Genomic DNA, 21,413 nt, shown 5'->3' on the forward strand with positions numbered 1-21,413 from the left:
TGGGAATAAGAGACAACTGGTTTATTGTATTTTCTCAGGTCAGATAGTAAATCAATGCCTCATTAACATTCATTAGAATTTTCACTCTATCCAATTTCAAGCTAAGCTCCTTCCCTAAGGCACTTAATTAGCAGCAAGACTTTTCTGGCATTCACTACTCACTGATTTATATGTCCAACAGCAGAGCCCCTGTATAAGCAAGGCACCAGCCTAGTCACAGGCCTTCACAAACAATGGCACGTACCGTAGGTCAGCTGAGCCAGCCCGTGGAAAATAGATGTCATGCCAAGGTAGTGTCTAATAACAATAGTGGGTCATAATGATCGTTATGCTCTGTGATGAGCAATATAAAAGATATATAAAACTCATAGTAACAACCTCAGTTGGGCTGTCATTATCAGTCTCCTGTTTTAAAGATAAAGAAATGGAGGCTTAGAGAGTGACTGACTGAAAGAACACAAGTAGTACACACAAAAAATATTTGGAACAGGCCTGTCTGAAGTTAATGTGCGCTGTTTCCATTATTAAGCCCGTGGTCCTCAAGCATCCGTATGTGTCAAATCACCAGGTGGGCTTGTTAATGCAGGATTTGCTGGGTTCACTTCCAGAGTTTCCAATTTGGTAGGTCTGAGGTAAGTCAGGAAATCTACACTCATAACTAGCTCCCAAGGGGTGGTACTGCAGCTGTTCCAGAGAGCAGAGCTTGGGAATGAGTGAGCAAAAAATCAAGGTGGTCCCAAAATAAAACAACCAAAGCCACTAACCTCCAGGCAATTCTCTATTCTGTTTCCTAGGGACCCCACACAACAGAGTAAAATTACCTCCAAAGGGTTTCCACACATTTGTATGGAAGCAGACTGCCACAGCTTCCTCCTGTAGAGGGGGTTGGAACTGCTGACCTCATGGTTAGCAGTGGAGTGCTTTTAACTACTGTGCCCCAGCTCCTCTCAGTGCTCTAAGCAAGCCCTAATATATTGGCCTTGGACAGAGTTCGGACAGGTGGGAAGTGACGACCTGGCCTGAGTTCTGCTTTCAGAAGATTAATTTGGCAGCCGTGTGGAGGGTCTGGAGGACAGATGGCAGGCCAGCAGGTTTCCCGCGAAGGTAAGTAGAAACTGAGACGTGGTAATAGATGTTGAGAAATACTGGCCCGGTGGAGTGGGTAGAGAGGGTCTGCTGATTGATTAAGGAGAAAGGAGTCATCAGATGTGACACTCTGCTTTTCAGTCTGGGTGGCCCGAAGAATTGTTGGGCCATTAATAGAAATGGAGAGGCCTGGAGGGAGCTCTGCCTTCTTGTGTATTTTCATCTCCTGTTCCCACGAAGCCTCCTACCATGCTCTCCCTGTATTTATTGTTGTTATTGATGAGGTTTTCAAAGCATCTTTCTTCCACCTCTTTACCTGCAGGGACCAATGTATCTAAAAGACAGCTCTAGACTCCTGTTCTCTTCGGAGCTATGGCTCTTTCCTCTAGACAACTTGTGATTCCCGAATAACGCCTCCAGTTCCTCAAGTTTGGGGTGGCATTGTAGCTTATGGTCTGCTCAGCAATCTTAGTGGGGTCCACTAATCATGACTATATTTATGGTTTCTGTCTGTGAAGTGACCAAACCCAACCCAAACCCAATACTGTTGAGTCAAGATCAACTCCTGGTGACCTTTCAGGGCAGAGGAAAACTGCTTCATAGGGTTTCCAGAGGTTGTAAATCCTTCAGGAAGCGGCCTGCCTCATCTTTCTCCCACAGAGAAGCTACGTCGTTCAAATCATCCACCTTCCAGTGAACAGTTCAACACTTCACCCACTGCACTGCCACGGCTCCTTGTGGCAGTGACACCGACACCCATCATGAAGGGCGTTTAGAGGAGAGAAGAGCTGGGGTTTTCAGGTAAAAGTATTTGATTTCATGTTGGGTCTCACGCTGTGCTGTCATAGAAGTTCTTCCCCAGAGGTAAAAGGAGTGCTTGTAAAGCACCAACAGCAAACTGGCATCCTTTAGGGAGTGTTTAACCTTGAATTTAAAACAAATGATCTTACTTTCAAAAAGTATAATCCTTAAGAGTTCTTAAATTGAGTTTTCAAATAATAGAAATAATAGAAAAGTGAGAATAATAGGGAAGATAGCTTCTGAGGTTCTCTCTTTAGAGTAAATGGTTTCATACAACAATCCCACGAAATAAATAGTTTAAAGAAAATTAGATGTTATGCGGGAGATTTTCCTGAAGTGAGAGCAGGTATGCATGATGAGGTTACATAATAGCTGAAATAAACCAAAGGTGAATGTTTACAATGTTCACCCAGCTATCATAAAATAGTTACAGGTAGAATTTATTAGTGGTAATTCATTTTGTCAAAGAAGTGGCAACTAGCATATTTAGTGTGAAAATTTTAAAATATTACATATACATATTCTTACATAAATCAAGGAATATTATTTCTGAATTTTCAAGGAAATTTCAGAATACCCCTTTTCATTGCCACCAGCTTTCATGTAAATTCCTTTCAAATCACTATACAACTTCAGACCCTCAAGGCCTTATGTTCAGAGGGAGATGTAGTTAGATAGATGGTAGATAGATAGATAGATAGATAGATCATTTCTTCCCAAACAATCCCTTCCCCCAGTGCCCAGCAAGGTCTACCTGTAACTGCTGCCTCTACCTTTGAAATATTCTCCATTAGTCCTTTCTTGCCTCCTTCAACAGTTTGCTCTTCGTATCCTCAGACACTAACATTAAAAATGTACAGCTCTTAAAAAGGAAATTAAATAGCTAGCTCATGAAGCAAGAGCTTTCTCCTTCTGACTCTATTTTTGAGACGCTGAGCACAAAAGAGCAGGACTGAAGAGTAATTTGGTTCTGAATCTTGGTCCGCTTGATGGTGATTAAGAAAGGACCCCTCTGGAATTATAATGTGTCTAGGCAGCCGGAATTGGAGACCTTGAAACCAGCTAACAGGATGTAAGAAGATCCTTCAGTGAACGTCATGTGGAGTTGGTTCATAGTCAGGTGCTTACGTTTGGCGTTAGTCACGTGGTTGTAAATGATAGCGGTCCCTATGCAAACAGAGGGTCCAATCAGTGGAATGACAGAGCTACCTTCTCCATAGTTCTGCTTCCAGCAGTAGCTCATTCTCCAGCGTTAACTCCAGAACAATTGCAGCCATGTGTCCCCTCCGTCACCTCGATAACTGCAGAGGTGGGGTCAGGGTAGCAGTGATCGAAAGCATGTTCTCCCGGCCCAAATTCTACCATTGCCATTACCGCCTGTGTGGCCTCGGCCAAGCGGATGAAGCTTTCCACGTGTTTCCTCGTGAAATGAAGACAATAGCATTAGCTAGTTCTTGGTAATTGCGAGGATGGACTGAATAATCTAGGTAAGTCACTTTAAAAAAAATGTTTGTTACATAGTTTGTGCTCAAAAACTGTTGTTACCTGTAGAATAGAGAGTCACCATAAATCAGAATCAACTTGATGGCAGTGAGTTATGGAATAGAGACATTAGTACAGTAAACTCCTGCTCTATCACACACACACGTATATCTGGATATATTGTTGTTAGTAACCATCTACTTTTCTACTAATGCTTGGCAACCCCAAGCACTGTGGGAGAAATGCTGCTAGTTGTTGCTTTCTCTTCAAGATTAGTTACAAATTGGACCATTGTGGTGTAAAATTTACTGTTTTTTTTTAAAGTAGATTGCCAGACCTTTCTTCTTAATCTATTTTAACCTGGAATTGCTATTGAAACCTGCTCAGGATCATTGCAACATGCAAAAATGTTTTCATAGGTGTGGCAGTTACATAATCTGGTATCAATTTGAGAGGATTAGGAGTTAAGGGGTGGAATCTGACCTGTCAATTAAGATATAACTAATGAGGCCTCTGTTTGGGAATTCGAAAATTTCCTCCTTGGAGGTGGGAGACCCTCTCTGATCCTGCTCACTCCCTTGGAGACTCTCTACTGACAAGGCTAACTCCCCGTGAGACATCCATGAGGAGAAGTCACACTGACCTGCCCTGATGCAGTCCTGGATGCTGGAGAAACAGCATGGAGACCCCTGCCAGGGCTGACATGCTTGCAACACCACTGGATACAAAGACTTTCTACCCACTGGCCTGTGATCAACCTGCATTCTGCATCATTGCATGTTACATGAATCTGAAGAGGACTTTATAGATCGGTATCAGATATATGGGCTAATATCAGACATGGGCTTCAACTGGACTGTGTTGGGGTGCTTTCTTAATGTACAATTACCCTTTATTCAAACTCTCTCTTAGACAGATATAAGTTTCTATGGATTTGTTCTTCAAGTGTACCTGGACTAACACAATAGGCGTATGGTGACTGCACATGAGATGCATTGGCCAGAGTTCCCTGCAGGAAAGTGAAGAAGTCTACCATTGCTCACTTTACACACACACACACACACACACACACACACACAACTTTGATCACTTTATATATATTTATAACTTTACACATGTAGCTTAACTTAAATGCTACATTTTCTATAAATCATTTTTATTTCCTTCCTTTTAGCCCTCTTTGGCCAGGATCCATTATATGTAAGGCATAGGGGACACAGTAATGACAGTGATGGCCTCAGTGTTGAATTACCCAATAAGCAAGACAAACATAGACACAGTAGTAATTAACAATTTCATACTTTTTCAGCACATCACAGATTCTGCTTCTAGGGGTGACTCACTCACTATCATCAAGTCAATTCTGACTCATAGAACCCTATAGGACAGATTAGAACAGCCTCTTTGGGAATGCAAAACTATGGATCTTTAGGGGAATAGAAGGCCTCATCTCTCTGGTAGCTTCAAACTGCTGACCTTCTGGCCAGCATATCATAGGCGTTGAGAGTTCCCATCTTTCTCGCAATCATGCGTCCCTTCCTCCAGGATCCGAGTCTCTTTTCAATTTTATAAAATATGACAGGGAAGAGTACCCAGTAATCAAGGTAAACATGTTTTTACATATGTTTACTTACAAACCTATAGTGGATAGTTTTGCATGTTTTCACCACATCAAAGATGTGGTTGGGAGAGAGAAAAATGTCAAGTATATCTAGGAGCAGAGCCATTAATGTGGTGAAGAACATGAAATGGTTCCCCAGAGATTTGTAGGTAAGCACGTATGAATCCGTGCTTACCTAGTGTTTTGGGATAAGCTATCCCTGCATGCATCCCATCCCTGCCCTCCCAGTTGGTGAACAGGCCAGTTTAGCTCAACAGGATAGATGCTGTGTTAGGAGAGCCACAGGGTCTAATATGTGAATACATGAATGAGTTAATGAGTACATGAAGGCTTCTAGCTATTTCTTCATAAAGGTTGTGCTCCGAACCCTGAGAATAAGTCAGGATGTCTTTCAATCATGCTCTGTCTCCTATGAATCATAATGACTTCAATGTCCAGGGTGATTTTGGTCTACATCCAACTGTTGTTAATCTTCTAAGCAGAAGAAGGTCCAAATAGAGTGTAAAAAAAATCTAGAGTAGGGAGATATATCAATATCTTTCTAAAGATAGAAGGGAAGAAACAATAAATATCTGCCATGCCCTTCTCACCTTTTCAACCATCTCATGCTCCCATTCAGTGGCCAGGGATTGTTCTTTTTTTAAAAAAATCTGGATCAAGCTCTATTGGAAACTTAATTTAGCGTGTGAAGCTCATGCCCATGGTGAATCGGGGCCAGACACAAATAGAAATTGGTGGACTCAAGGGCTTCAAAGAAAGACATTTAGGGAAGTTCTGCTATTGGAGCTGCTTCTGGCCTCTGCTAAGAGCCAGAATCCAAAAGAGGTGGAGGCTGCCGACGTGCGTAAACCAAGGAAGCATGCTGTGAGCGTGCATCTGGGAGCCTGCGGCAGGGGCTCGGATTGCCCAGTCCCCAGACATAGGTTCCTCTCAGCTTGGTGTCTGCTATGAAAAGGAAGACCAAGGGGTACACTGCCATGGTGGTGCTCGGGAAATATTTGTAGTGGGAACTGCATGATTTATTCTCTCCACATAGAAATAGAGAAGAATAGAACACTTACTCCTGAGGATGCTTACGAAGTTGCTTGAAAAAGAGGGAATCTGTATTTCTTCCACCTCACCTAAAAATGTATGCGGTTGTCTTTCTGATCTCTGAGCTTGTGAAAATGCTCTGACGGTGCTGTAGTTAAAAGTGCATGGTTAGTAACCAGAAGGTCGGCAGTTCAGACCTGCCAGCCGCTCAACGGGAGAACAAGGAGACATTCTGTTTTGAAAATATTTACAGATCTGAAAATCTCATGGGACAGTCTACTCCATCAGATCCGGTCTTTATGAATCAGAATCAACACTAGGGCAGTGGGATTGGCACTTGCATGTGTGTGTGTGCATGCGTGCGTGTGTGAGCGAGTGAGCGAGAGAGTGAAAGAGAGACAGAGACAGAGAGAAATACCCACAGAAGCAATTCTAGAATAACAATAGTCGTTTTCTGATTGGAACAATGATTGTGCGATTCAAAACTGGATTGAAATTGGTATTTTTTCATGGGTTCAAAATCTGTTTCCTTTCTACCATAGCCCGTGGCTTTAATGGAAACTTCTCCTACAGAGGGAATTCAAGATTAGACTGTGAACACATAACATCCAGCCCTGCATTGTCCAAAGCTTCAATCAGCTCATGACCCGAAGCCCAAATTTTAACCCCATGTCCAATTGTCCAGTGGAAATTGAAAAATTCAAATTTCTAATGAGAGGCATGAACCCCAGGCACGCACTCCACTCCAGGAGACAGAAAAGCTTGCTCGAATGCAGCAGCACTGCAAAGCTGCAAACAACGGACCAGACACTGAGATGCAGCAGCACTGCAAAACTGCAAAACAGCGGACCAGACACTGAGATGCAGCAGCACTGCAAAGCTGCAAACAACGGACCAGACACTGAGATGCAGCAGCACTTCCGGTCCTTTGTTCCCTCTTACTGAGTAGCTCATGACAGGCAAATCAATTGACCATCCTGTACCTTAGTATCTTCATCGAAAAAAAAACACACCCTCATGTTTGCCTGAAAGCATAATTAAGAAACTGTATATAAAATCACTCTTTGACCATCATAATTCCATAGGCACTGGTGAATATAGAGTTATTACTTTCATTAATGAGTATTGGCATTTGGCACCAGACTTACGTGTAGCCAGCCACAAACACAGGCAACCATTTTTCTGTGACAGTAGTCAAAAAGACGCCAGTGACTTCCATGTGAAGTCTTTAAAACACACAGTAAGCTCCTGGTAATTGCCACCAGATACTTTTGTAGAAATGGCCCAAAGAGCCTCTTGTTTGTGGTAACAACCTGATCCCTGCCCTATTAAGTTGCTTACTGCAACCGTCTTCGCGGAGCTCTCTGGGGCACAGCAGTCTTGGCCCCTGTAGAACTGGTGCCTAAGACCGCGGTGCCCTGCCATGCAGGGGCTCAGGAGAGCTGGGCAGTCCCGCAGGCTGCAGCCACGGCTGGTGTAGGATGGTTCATGATGGAGCACTCCACACTTCTTTCCTGTCCTGAACCTTTACAAGAAAATTCATTACCAAGCTGACCCATAGAGTATGGTCTCAAGAATGAAACTCCTAAAAGAGGTTCCATTTTCCTCTACTCTGAGGGGGCTTCAGGTATTTCTATTATATTTTCAGGGTCACCAAAACCAAAGACTGTGAGCTATGTGATTTCTAACAATAAAAATTGACTGTTTTAAAGTTCTTGAATCTAGTAGCTCGGATTCAGAAGGTTGGCAGGCCACGGGCCATGCTCTTTCTGAAGGCTCTAACGGAGGAGGCCTTGTGTTGTCTCTTCCAGCTTCTAGTAGGCACAGGTGATGCTTGACCTGTAGCAAAACCCCATGAGGCCTAATTCCAGTCAGTTTCCATCTTCACACAACTGCCTCCCCAGAGGTCTGTTTGCCTCTCTTCTCTTCTTTTTAAAGAACAGGAGTCATATTGGAGGAGGGCTCATCTACTCCAGTATAATTTATTGCTAACTTAACTAATTAAATCTACAAAGCCCCTGCTTCCTAATAATGACACGTGCACAAGTATCAGGGTTATGACATCAGCATATCTTTTGGAGAGCCACAAATCAACTCATAATAGTTTTCTTTAATGTCGTTCACTCATCCATTTGGCAAAGGCTGACCTAGGATTTGCAATTCTCTGTAGATTCAGAAGCAAATAAAACGAACAAAATAATCCATCCCTTCGTGGAGCTCATAGACTAGTGGTAAGTGATAGATACTTTTTAAAAAGAAACAAATGACATAGTACAGCAGAACAGCATTGGGAATAGAGAGTGCTGAAAGGGATGAGGTTTGCAATATAAAAGGGGTAGTGAGGAGGGATCTGACTCAAGAAACAATGGTTGAGCAGATAAGGACAACAAGAAGGAGATGGTCCCCGGAGAAGAGCGTTCAAGGTTGAGTGAAAATTCAATGTATGGATTCAGGGAAGAGCACTCACTGGTAGTTACATAATTTAATGTCACCTTGAAGATACATAATCGTGTAAGGGTGACATTCAACCTGGCAATCAGGTGTCAGCCTGATGGTGATCACTTGTGGGTGTGGCCTTCTCATAAGGAGGGTCCTGGGAACCTCCCCCTTTCTCTCTCTGCCTTCTCCTTGTTGCTGGTGAGCCACTGTGAGACCTGCCAGAGCCCTGTGATGAATTGTGCCATTGGATCCACAGGACCTAGCACCCACCAGTGTGTGATCTTCCTGAATTCTGCATCATTGCATGTGGCAGTCTGAGTCTGAAAAGGATTTATGGGCTAGTATTTGACCTATGGACTTGAGTTGGACTGGGCTGGAATGTTTTCCTGATATACATAAAGCTTCTTGATATAAAGCTCTTTTTTACACATATATGAGTGTCACTGAATTTGTTTCACTAGTCACTCTGGACTAACACAAAAATGGACATCAAAGGGAACACATTGCTCATTGGGAAGGACCAGAGTAGTAGGGGACAAGGAGACAAGTAATCAAGTGCGGTCCCCGAGGAAGCATGGCTTGTGGCTCTCACTGAGATTGAGCTGACTGCTGCCCCATGGGGGAGAGAAGAGAAGTAACACAACTGGATTCTTTTTAAAAAACCACTCTGGTTGATGTACTTTATAAGATTAGAGGAATGGGAGTCAATTAATTTCCTTTCCCTTTTAAGCTTGCTCTCTCTTCACTCAGTTACTTAACAACTACTTTTTGTAACACTGGGGTGTGCACTGGAGAGAAAGACAAGTAAAGAAATAATGGTGAAACACTGTAATCAAGAGGGTACCTGGGCACCTTTGGGGGAAGAGGGCAACTGAGGTCCAAACGACAACTGATGCTATTTATTGGAAGAGGGAAGGGGAGAAAGACAGAAGCAGAAACTGTACTCATAAAAACAATGCTTCACATTTACTGAATGTTTATTATGTTAGTCTTCGAGAGTGGTGCAAATGGTTAAGATTCTTGGCCACTATTCAAAAGGTTGGAGACTTGGATCTACCCATCAGTACCTTGCAAGAAAGGTCTGGCAATCAACTTCTGAAAGCTCAGCCACTGAAATCCTAATGGAGGACATTTCTACTCTGACACATGTGGGGTCGCCGTGCCTCTGTGTTGGGTCATGGGCAACTGCTTTAGGAACCCTGCTGAGTACTTAATACATCAGCCATTCCTGTCACTCTTCTCATTGAGGCTATGTGTCTGGTACTCATTGTTGTCAAGTTGCTTGTGACTCGGTGGCTCTGTAAGGTGACTGTAATTGTTTGCTCCATAAAGTTTCTGAGTGTATACATTTTCCAAATGTATACTGCCTCATTTTCTCCCTGTGGAGTGGCTGGTGGGTTTGAAGTGCCAACCTTTTGTTAGCAGAACAACACTTAACCACCCAAGCCAGAAAGGCTCTTTATATATGTACTAGGTGTTCTAATGTTCAGAGAGTCTCCATTGTTCAGAAAAAGAAACTGTGGCATGGGGAAGTTAATTGCTCTACTGTGGCAATGGCTAGGACGTGGATATTCCAAGATCTGACTCCGCCTGCCTCTGAATTTGCTTGGCGCTCTTAACCCCAGGTCTCACTCACATAGAGGAAATCGGGCAGAGAGAGAAACCTGGAGATATGACCGGGAGTTCAGCTTAACCAAATTATGATTTTTTTCCCAAATTAGTTTTTTAAAATATGTTCTGAGAGTATACGCTAGGCCAATTCTCAAATGCCAGTGATCAGAGGCAAAGAACAAACCCTGGCTCCTCTTCGGAAGGAGTGTGTATGCCACGTGCAGATCCAGGCTGAAAATGGCCACAAAGACCCAGCTGGTAAGATAGCCATGGGCACTTTGAAAAGAACCCAGAGTCATGTTCCTGCCAACACACAAGTGTCAAGCCTTGAGTTTGGGTCGCTCTGGGACTCAGAGACGCATCAGAACCCATCATGCCAAAGTGCGGTGAGAGTGCCCACATCACCAGCAGAGGAAGAAGAGTGGGAACATTTTTGCAGTGGGAACAAGGCCCCTTGGCAAGATAATACCATTTTATTACTCGGGATCTGACAACAAAGAGTACACACAGTAGGCAGGAAAGCTTTGGTGTCGTGTGATGAGGCAAAAGGTACCAGAGGTTTGATATGTATTCACTTAAAACAAAATTAAACAAAACAAAAAAACACTGCCTATCATTTTATAACCTCCTTAGGGGATTTCAAAGGGTTTGAAGATCAATGTTCTGCATGTTCAAAGAGTTTAGGGAGTTTAAAATCTTCTGATTCAGGCTGACCTGTCATAAAGAACAAAGAAACATGCAATGTCTCACAGGCATATGAATCCATACAATGTCGCCCAAAGATCGAAAATCAACACAGATGGCCTTTGAACTTTCCTCAGTCCCAAAGGGGAAAGGGAAATGTGTTGCTCCGTAGGATCCTATCTGGTAGCCTCTTTTATCTTTCATAAATAAAAATTGGTCCTGTGATTTTTATTTATGTAACCAGTCTGTGGCCATTATCCTAGAGTACTAGTGAGAAGCTTGGGTCCAGATGGGGCCCGAGTACAAATTTAAATTCTACCACTTCTAATGTGTATGCCATTGAGCTCTCTGAGGCTTAAACACCTTACCCATGGCACACAACTATCACTGTTTCTGTAGTGCTACAGGCCCGATTACGTGAGAACTCAAGTAACAAGGGCAATTTTCACTGGGCCTGCTGTTTGCCGAACATTTATTGGGCTTTTTTATTTTTCATTTTTTTGTCATTAGCTCATGCTTTATACATTTTGATGTTGGTAAGACATTGCACTTTGTGTTAAGTAGTCACTGAGGGCCATTGTTAGCAGGGACGTGACATCATCTGATTGACATTTTTCAAAGTTCATCCTGGTGCATCTTCTCCCTCCTCCTTCTCCTTCCTGAAGCATTCAGTCCCAAATCCATCAGCTAGGGCAGACCAAGACAAGCTCCCTCCTACAGGCCAAACAGATTCTAACAGGATGCCATCTAGGGGCAGGCGTAGTTAATGGCAGGGGCCTGGAATATGGTTTCTGACCCAGTAGAGGAGGAAAGGGTTCCCATGGGAAAATGAAGCTTCCTGATCACAGTCTTGGAGCCCAAGTGTTAGGGATAGAATTGTGTTCTCCCACCTCAAAAGATATGCTGATGCCCTAACCCCAGCCCTGGTGAATGTGGTGATGAAGGAAATAGTATTTTTCTCTGCAGGCGTTTTCAGTTAAGGAAATCCTACTGAAGTAGAGTAGGTCTTAATCTTAATCCTTTCTGAGTGACGTCTTCTAAAAGACAAAGACAGACCTAGAAACAGATCATACCAGAGGAAGAGTTAACGTGAAGGCAGACGCATCTACAAACAAAGGAACACCTAGAATTGCCTACCGTCACTAGAAACGAGGTAAGTGGCCTTGTTTTACTTAGATACTTTCAAAGAGAGAGCAGTGTTCTCTCCAAGCCCCCAGAAGGAAAGGACTGGTCTGCCACACTGGTTTGGACTTGTGAGGAAATTTAGAATTGTGAGGAAATATTTCTGTGCTTTCAAGCCACTCATATTTTATTAAGAGCAAACTAAGAAACTATGACTCCTGATTTGGTGAAAAAGGAAACCATTTGGGAAATGGGCCAGTCAAAGGACGTTAGAATCCAAGCCTAGGAAGGAAAACATCCATGAACTGGGGTAATGGAAACAGGACCCCACACAAGGTATGGTGAGTAAGTGGACCACAGGAAAAGATGATAGCCACGGTGGGTCTGAGTAGGTACCTGTATAGAAGAGTGCCTGGTTGCGTTGGCAATGGGGGAGAGGTAAAGATTTGTGTGCCAGCTAGAGCACCAGTACAAGAGATTGGAGCCCAGGCAAGGTGAAGGGACAGCCCAGCATTACGTAGTTGAGTACAGAGTAGGTACAGAAGAATCGGAATTGCAGAATAACCCAGAGCAGGGTGTGAGAGGAGAAATGACGGAGAGGTCATGCCCATGGGGGGCAGTGATAGAAGTGGCTGGATGTGAGATGGTAGAACTAAATAGAGTCTCAGTGGGTGTCTTGGGAGATGTAGCAACAATGAAAGATTGTGACATACTGAGTAGGTGTCGGGATCAAATAAGTAAATATACTAGGGAGATTGGAAGCTAAGTTTCTCAGTGTCAGAGAAGGGAATTGCAAATTTAGGAAGGTAGAAAATGAAATGAACCCTGTAGTGTTGGATTGGAGTTATAGATATAAGTGAACATATTGTTGTAGATAGATAGTAGGTAGGTGTATAGATAGAGAAACCCCATTGCCGCCGAGTGTATTCTGACTCATGTCAAGCACATGTGTTAAAGAGTAGAATCGCTTCAATAACTTCTCTTGGCTGTAAGTCTGATGAAAAGCACATCTCCAGGGCTTTCTTCCAGGATATTGCTGCCTGGTTTGTAGTTAGATGCTATTCTGACTCATGGTGTCCTTGTGTGCAGCAGAAGGACATGCTCTAAAGAGGTGCAGCAGGCTTACCTAATGCAATCAACCTTTTGATCTTTTGATGGCTGCTTCCAAGAGCATTGGGGACCCAAGCAAGACAACATCCTTGACAGCTTCAACTTTTTTACTCTATCACGATGTTACCTCTTGGTCCAGTTATGTGGATTCTGATCTTCATTCCATCGAGTTGTACCAGGCAAAGACGGCTTTCTGCCCCTAAAGCATTGGAAATCCAAAGTTGGGTCTTTATGGGTCAGCATTGACTCAATGGCATTGAGTTTGTATTGTTTTGTTTTTACATGGAGTCATAGTCCACACTGAAGGTTACAATTATTGATCTTCATCAGCAAGTGCTTCAAAACTGTCTTATTTTCAGTAAGCAGGGTTGTGCCTTAACATAGGATGTTAGTAAGAACAACAGTGACCCTATATAGGGGTTGAGAGACTGAATCTTTACTGGAGCAGACAGCCTCATCATTCTCCCCTGGAATCCTTTGTACTTATGACCTGGTGATTAGCACCCCAACATCTAGCCCAGAGAGCCCGTCTATTTACAGATTTGCCACATACACCTACCATCTACCTGTTTGCTCTCTAGGATTTTCTTGGGAGTAACAATGCTACGATAACAAGGAGTACCTTGACGTGCTTAACACTTGAATCTTGAATTGTAAACATCACTTTGCACTAAAAGGAAGCAGTGAAGTTTGGAGAAATGATGGTGTAAGGACTAGAGCAAGGGAAGGATAGGATGAATCTGGAATGTCTTGTGTTAGAAAGTGCAGAAGGTCTCAAACAGAGATGGGTTTCTGAAAAAAGAATCGCTGGATGGGGCTCCAGTAATCAACTGTGGCATAACATAGACATCCAAATAAGTAAGAACCACGACTTTATAGTCCACTATGCAGAAAATATCACTTGATGGTCTGTTCCACACTTGAGCCCTTGTCTGGTTTTAGCTGCTGATAGTGCTCTTTTCCATCGTTATCTTCCCACAGATGCAGTTAACTGGGTTTCCATGTATTCTACCTGGGGAAGTCCATGTGTATACTCATCTTTTGTGTGGTTGAAAAAGGTATTTGCTATTAACAAGTTGTTGGTTTTGCAGAATTGTATCATTCCGTCTCTAACTTAATTTCTTTCACCAAGTTCATATATTCCAACTACTGTTCCTTTCTCTTTGTTTCTAACTTTTGCATTCCAATCACCAATAATTATCAATGCATCTTGATTGCATGTTTGATCAATTTGGGACCGAAGACAATGTTTTAATGTCTTCATCACTAGCTTTTGCGGTTGCTGCATAAAGTTGAATAATAGTGATATCAATTGGATTTCCTTGAAGGCAGATAGATATAATCTGGTCACAGATAGCATTGTTCCTTATGGTGGACACTTTAGAAAGACCCTTTCTGATGATGAATGCCAAGCTATTCCTCTGGACTTTGTTCCTGCTGGCAGAGTCAATAATATGACTTTCTGATTCAAATGGCCAATACCAGTCCATTTCAGCTCACTAACACCTAGGATACCAATCTTCATTTTTGGCCACGTCCAATTTTCCCAATTCATGACTTCACACATTCCAAGTCTCAATCAGAAGATTATTGCTAATATTTCATTTTACCTTGAGTCCTGCCCGTCAGCGAATGAAGATCCTGAAGACTCCACTCCCCCAGGCTTTACCTGACTCACTGAATAAGGGAGATTGCTGAAGAATCCATGTATTTGAACTGTGATGCTGGAGAAGAATATTGAAAGTACCATGGGCGGCTAAAAGGACAGACCGATCTGTGATGGAAGAAGAAAGGCCAGAGTGCTCCTTAGAGGCAAGGATAGAAAGACTTCATCATACATACTTTGGACATATTGTCAGGAAACGCCAGCCCCTGGCATCATGCTTGGTAAAGTGGAGGGTCAGTGACAATGAGAAAGACCATGAATGAGATGAATCGACACAGTGACTGCATCAGTGGACTCAGGCACAGGAGCAATTGTGAGACTGGCGCAGGACCAGGCAGTGTTTTGTTCTGTTGTGCATGGGGTTGCTATGGGCTGGAGCAACTAGATGACCCCTAACAACAACATACATGCATGCCAACTCTTAAAGATATAAATAAAAACGGATTAAATCTGATTGAGTCATAAATGTACCTTCCCATAAAATAACTATTAATTCCGAGAGCATGGGATAGTTTCATAATGTAGAACCATGTCAGACACCACTTGATTGAATAATCAAATTTAAGGACACAATAACAAGATAAAAATCAGATGGGATACAGTGAAAAGAACACAGCCTCAATTTTGTAGTGTTCCTGACAAAGATGCAAAACCTGAATCTAGTCATTAGCAACCCTCAGATAAAACCAGATTGAAGGGCGTTCTGTAAAGCAAACGTATCAAGCTGGAAGTCAATTAGAGATGACAACTAGATATAGCATGTGAATCTGAACTCTGCCCTTTTTCTAGAAAGGATATTGAATTATATTCCCTCAAAACGCATTGTAAATCCTATCCTGTATGCCTGTGATTATAACCCCATTTGGTAATTGGGTAGTCTTTATCATGTTAATGAGGCCAGGTTGGTGTAACGTGCATCTTTAGTCTATATATATATATATATATATATATGCCTGTATGCCTGTGATTATAACCCCATTTGGTAATTGGGTAGTCTTTATCATGTTAATGAGGCCAGGTTGGTGTAACGTGCATCTTTAGTCTATATATATATATATATATATATATATATGCCTGTATGCCTGTGATTATAACCCCATTTGGTAATTGGGTAGTCTTTACCATGTTAATGAGGCCAGGTTGGTGTAACGTGCATCTTTAGTCTATATATATATATATATATATATATATATGCCTGTATGCCTGTGATTATAACCCCATTTGGTAATTGGGTAGTCTTTATCATGTTAATGAGGCCAGGTTGGTGTAACGTGCATCTTTAGTCTCTCTCTCTATATATATATATATATATATAGAGACTAAAGATGCACGTTACACCAACCTGGCCTCATATATATATATATAAATTGAAACAGAGGAGAAATGAGGTATGATTTATGCAGGGGTTTCATCTGATTTAAAACTCTTTGGTTCTGGCAGACAGAACAAAAGGGGCAGTATACACTTTGCATTGCAGGTGAATCTTTTTTCTTTCCGAATGACTTGACACAAATAGGAACAAGTAGCGGTGTCCCATATGAAGGTGGTCCCCGTCTGAGGGCAGGGCAGTTTTCTGTTTCCTACTTCGGGCAAATCCTAAGAGGAAAGAGGTTCGCTTGCTGTGCTGTGCGTTCCCCGCCCTCGCTTCCCTGGGCCCTGGGGAACCACGTTAAACTAGTCTGAAGCCCTAGACAGAGGCCGAGACACGTGACGATTTCTAAGGAAGTAGGAAGTAGGAGCTGAAGAGACAAAAACTTCTTTCCAGAACTGAGACAGAGAGAATGCCTTTCCCTAGAACTGGGCCTCTGAGTTCAGAACTTTAGCCTTTTAAACTATGAGAAAATAAATGTATGCTTATTAAAGCCATCCGATTGTGGGATTTCTGTTGAAGCAGTTCTAAATCACTAAAATAGGTATCATTGAGATTATCGGATAAACTTGAGTGGGGTCGGAAGAGTAGATGGGAACATGCCATTATGTTTGGCTTATTCTTAAGTATTCAGCAGATAAGAGAGCATAAAGTTGGAAACTCCCTGAGGTGTTCCAGGAAAATAAAAGCTATGTATGTTTGAGATTGCTTCAAATTAAAAACTTAGAATTGTTTTATCAACTCAGCCATAAGATTCCCAAGGTCTGGCAACGTGCCTCTTATTGGTGCTCCCTTCTCCTTCTGCTCTCTGTCTTTTCCGTCATTTGCTCTGGGTGGAGAGGGGGCATTCAGGGTATGTGCCTTCATCCCTGTATTGAAGTTTCACCTGTGTCCTTCTACACTTCTATTTCTGCCAGGTAGTCGAGTCCATTCCCATCACGTCCATACCTGTGTTTCCAGCACAGAGCCCAGCACCTGCCATTTTGCTCAATAAATATACATGGAAAGAGCCAGAGAATGAAGGTTGCAGATATAATGAGTATTGCTTATATCATTGACAAAAGCAGGAGATTTGCATACTGCCTATACTTGAACTACAATAGTGTAGTGGGTCATATGTTACATATGACCTGGAAGTCAGCAGTTCAAAGCCACCAGCCTCTGGGAGAAAGATGAGGTTTCCCACTCTAGGGAAGATGTATAGTCTGCAAAACCCACGGGAACCCTCGCACTCTGTTCTAGAGTGTTGCTGGAAGTAGGACTCAACCGTGTGGCAGTGAGCTCCTGTGATTTATTTGTGTCTTTCATTTGGTGTTGGACAAGAGCTAGACTTCATGAGTCTCTGGTTCCTCGCATATAGAAAGGGATCTTCGGTGAAGCATATGCGACAAAGTTTGAAAAGTCCATAACAGGTTTTCTGGCACTTAGCAGACATCGCTGCATTTTTGTTTCTCTTCCCCCATTAAAAGCAAGAACACAAGTTGGCCAAGAAGACTGTATGTTCCAAGTTCTTGGCTTTATTCCCAATTTCACGACCCCCTTCATATGTTTGCCCTTGACCATGTTATCTCATTTCTCCATAAAATGAGAGGTGCAGAAATTAAAAATGAGAAGTAGAGTTTATGATTGTCCTGTTGCCAAGATTTCTTAGTTCTACAATATAAAATGCTTTCCTTTCTTGCACCATAGTGAGTGCAGAGGTGAAGGAGATGAAAGGTTTTGCTATATTTAAAAGGTGCTCCTAGTTTTAGAAGTCAAGATATGCAAAATCCACCATTTATTGGCATCTACGGCTGAGTCTTTCAGACTTGCTTAAATCAGTCCTAAAGGAAAAGCTGTCTCTTTGAGGGTCAAGGTGTGCCTGGCAGATGCCACCACTTCATTCATCTGTGCACGCGGGAGAACGGAGAAGGAAGACCAGGAAAAAATGAGACCTTTGAATTGGAGTGTTGGCAAAATGATATTTCATATACCATAGACTCGCTCAGAAGAACAAGCAATTCTATTTTGGGAGAAGGCAGCCAGGATGCTCCTTGGAAGGGAAGTCGGTGAGACTTTGTCTTATCTACTTTGAACATTTTGACAAAAGAGGGGTCTCCCTTTAGAAAGACATCATGCTGGGGAAATAGAGTCAATGGAAAGAGCAGCACTACCATTGAGTCGGACTGAAGGAGCAGCTGCAACAAAGGGCTCAGGCGAAGCCACAATTGGGAGAAAGATACAGACTGGGCAGCGTGTCCCTCTGTCTCACAGAAGGCTCACTGCGAGAAAGAACGGACTCGGGGCCACCCGGCAACCATAACAGTGAACCATAGGTAAGTCGAGACTGGTGATGCTAAGCCACTGGTAAGAATATTAATATTTCATAAGCCATCCAAGAATTAACACACACTTTAAGTTCTCTTTGCTCTTTTTTCTAATTCATAATTCTTTGCCTAATTGCTTTTTCCTTTAAAACTGAAGGTGCTAGGACCTTGGCTATTTGCCTAATGGCTCAAATGGAGCCGTGACCCAGTTGCCAAGTCTTTCAGTCCTTTTATAGTTTGGGGACACTCTCCATTGAAAGAAAGCTGATTGGATTTCTGCTGACCTCTGACCCCATTGAATACTTTGGCCATTGCCCATTCAGTGTAATAGGAACATTAAATTTGGTTTAATTTATAACACTTTCAAGCAGGGGCTACTTTCAAAGGCAAAATAATGTTTTGAAAATAGCCAGGATTAAATCATGAATAAAAGAAAGCATTACATTTTAGCTGATAGATTTTTTAAATGAATATTCAAAAGCATCTGAATGGACTACAGTATTTAAGTATTGGGTTAAAATTCTTCCCATATAGTGCTGATGTAGCAGATTGACTACACGTAGGTTGTTTTAATAAAAGGCATTGATTTCCTCACAGGTTCAGAATCTAGATGTCCAAAGTCAAAGTACAGATTCTAGGGAAAGGCTTTCTTTCTCTGTTAGTTCTAATGGAAGGTTCTTGTCTTTTCCCCTCCTACTTCCTGAGTCTGTGGAGATCTCTATGTGTTTGGGCATCTTTCTTCACCTGTCTCCCCTGTGCAACATTTTTTTTAAGTTTTTTAATATCTCAAAGGGAGTCACGGTAGCACAATGGTTAGTGCTGGGCTGCAATCCACAGGCCAACAGTTCTAAACCACCAGCTGCTCCAGGGAGAAAGAGCGGGCTTTCCACTCCCCCAAACAAGTAGTCTCGGAAGTTCTACTCTTTCCTATAGGTTCACTATATGTGCAGTGAGATTGTTTGGGGTTTTATATCTCAAAAGAGATTACTTCAAAATAGACCCCACTGTAATCATGTCTCACTAGCATAATAAAGAAAACCCATTCACTAATGAGATTATACCCACCTGAAGAAAGTTAGGATTTGCTACACTTATTTTCGATCCTCAACATTCTGCACCATGGCCCGTAAAAGTCCTGCCCTTGTCACATATAGCACATACTGACCAATCACATCATCTCCAAAGTCTTAAATCAGCTCCGAGTCCAAAAGCTCATCTTCTCAACCATTGAAATCAAATATGTGAGACTTTACGCATGTTCTATCCTGGGGCAAAATTCTTCATTTGCGAACCTATTAAATCCACAATACAAGTTATCTATTTCCACAGAAAAGTAGAACAGTCGCAAGTTAGGTATTTGGAGAAACTGAGTGAAAAGAGAGGACAATAGATACCACAGATGTTCAAAATTCAGCAGAACAATTGACATTGGCTCTCAAGGTTTGCACATCTCTGCCCGGGGAGGCCCTGTTGTTCTGTCCCGTGGGCAGGACAGCCCTTCCCCTTTAGCTTCAATGGTGGTCCTATCCACTCTGGCACGCCTCGATGGCACCCTGCAATCTGGAACCAAGTTGGTAAAGCTCTGGAACCCAGTGGATGAAGAGCTAATTCTTTGACACTCCGAAGGCCGTGGTCCCACTCTTTGAGACCCAGGGGACCAGTTCTTTACAATCGGATGGTCCTGACACCTGTGCTGCTTCCAACAGTCGTGCTGGTCTCTGAGCTACTTCAATGGTGGCCCTTTTGTTTTCTTTAAGCTCAGCAGATGCAGCTCTTTGGCCTGCTTCCCCCGGTAGTCAGTGTGTGTTCTTTCAGTCTCTCTCAATCCTCTTCACTCTAAGCTGCTGAGTTTTCTACTGTGGTAGGATTTACAACACCTCTTGGGGAGGGGGACACAATTCATTACATGACACATTGTCTCATGGAAATGTTTTATTCTCTTCAGATGAGGTTTAAAAAAAGTAGGCTATTCATAAAGACATTGCAGTGCATAGAAGAAAGGCATTTATCTCTATGACAGATATATTTTAAGTCTATTTGTTTCATCTAAATGCCAAAATATCAACCGGGTGACATCAGTAGCCTTTTATAGCAAGGCATTTGTTTTTTCCTGTGTAAACACCTTTATTAGGCATCTCAATAGACTGTATTTCTACATTTTCTTTGTCACATAGATTCATGCCAAAACAGAACAAAACAAACAAGTCCTGGAAATTCTGGTTAGACACTTAACGGAATATATTTCCTTTTGAGAGAAAGAAATGACTTCTAATTTGACCATATTTCTCTGGAGCAGAGGGATAAGAGTGCATATGGCATTGATCCTCGTGTTAATAATCTTAGGTAGGTAACATCATTATGACAGATGGCAAAAAGATTCAATAAACCACAAAACATATTTGCAAAGCTGGGAGGCCTTGGATTGTGTTGCCTTATGTAAATTCCAATTGGCTAAATCTTCCAGGGTACAGGTAGCCTGAGGGCATTGTTAACTGCATAAAAACTAATTGGACCAATTTGGATGGAAGGGAATTTTTGCCTGAAGTCTTTAATCACACTAGTTTTTAACGGTTTTCTATTTGACATAGCCAGATCTGTGTTTAGGAAGATGAATTCATGCATGCAGCTCAGAAAACCTTATTCAGGATCAGAGGGGTGGGGAGGGAGGGATCATAAACCTCTCGTTAAAAAAACGTATATGTTCTCTGCTTTAGTGTCACTGCAGGTGATGTTGGATAGGGGGAAATATTTTTTAAAAGATCAAATAATGCATTTTCAAACATAATCAAACACGAGAAAGGTAATCCTGGATTCTCTATAATAATGAGCACTGTTTTTCTGTGAGGAATTTAGTGCTCATCTTTATGCACACAGGGTCTAAACCTCTAACTCATTCACTAAGGCCCTCAAGTGGTCGCACAAACCCCATAGTTGGCTTGACATGAGCCGCTATTACAAGTTGTGTGCTTTAGCAGAAAGAACATGGACTGAAAATTGGAAGGCCTTTTGTTCGGGCTTTTGCTCTGTTCCCTGATAATTCTCTGAGTTTATGCAATTCATTCAAACTTTGTGAACCTGACTTTT

This window comes from Tenrec ecaudatus, chromosome 1, assembly GCF_050624435.1.
Source record: "Tenrec ecaudatus isolate mTenEca1 chromosome 1, mTenEca1.hap1, whole genome shotgun sequence".
NCBI lineage: Eukaryota > Metazoa > Chordata > Mammalia > Afrosoricida > Tenrecidae > Tenrec > Tenrec ecaudatus.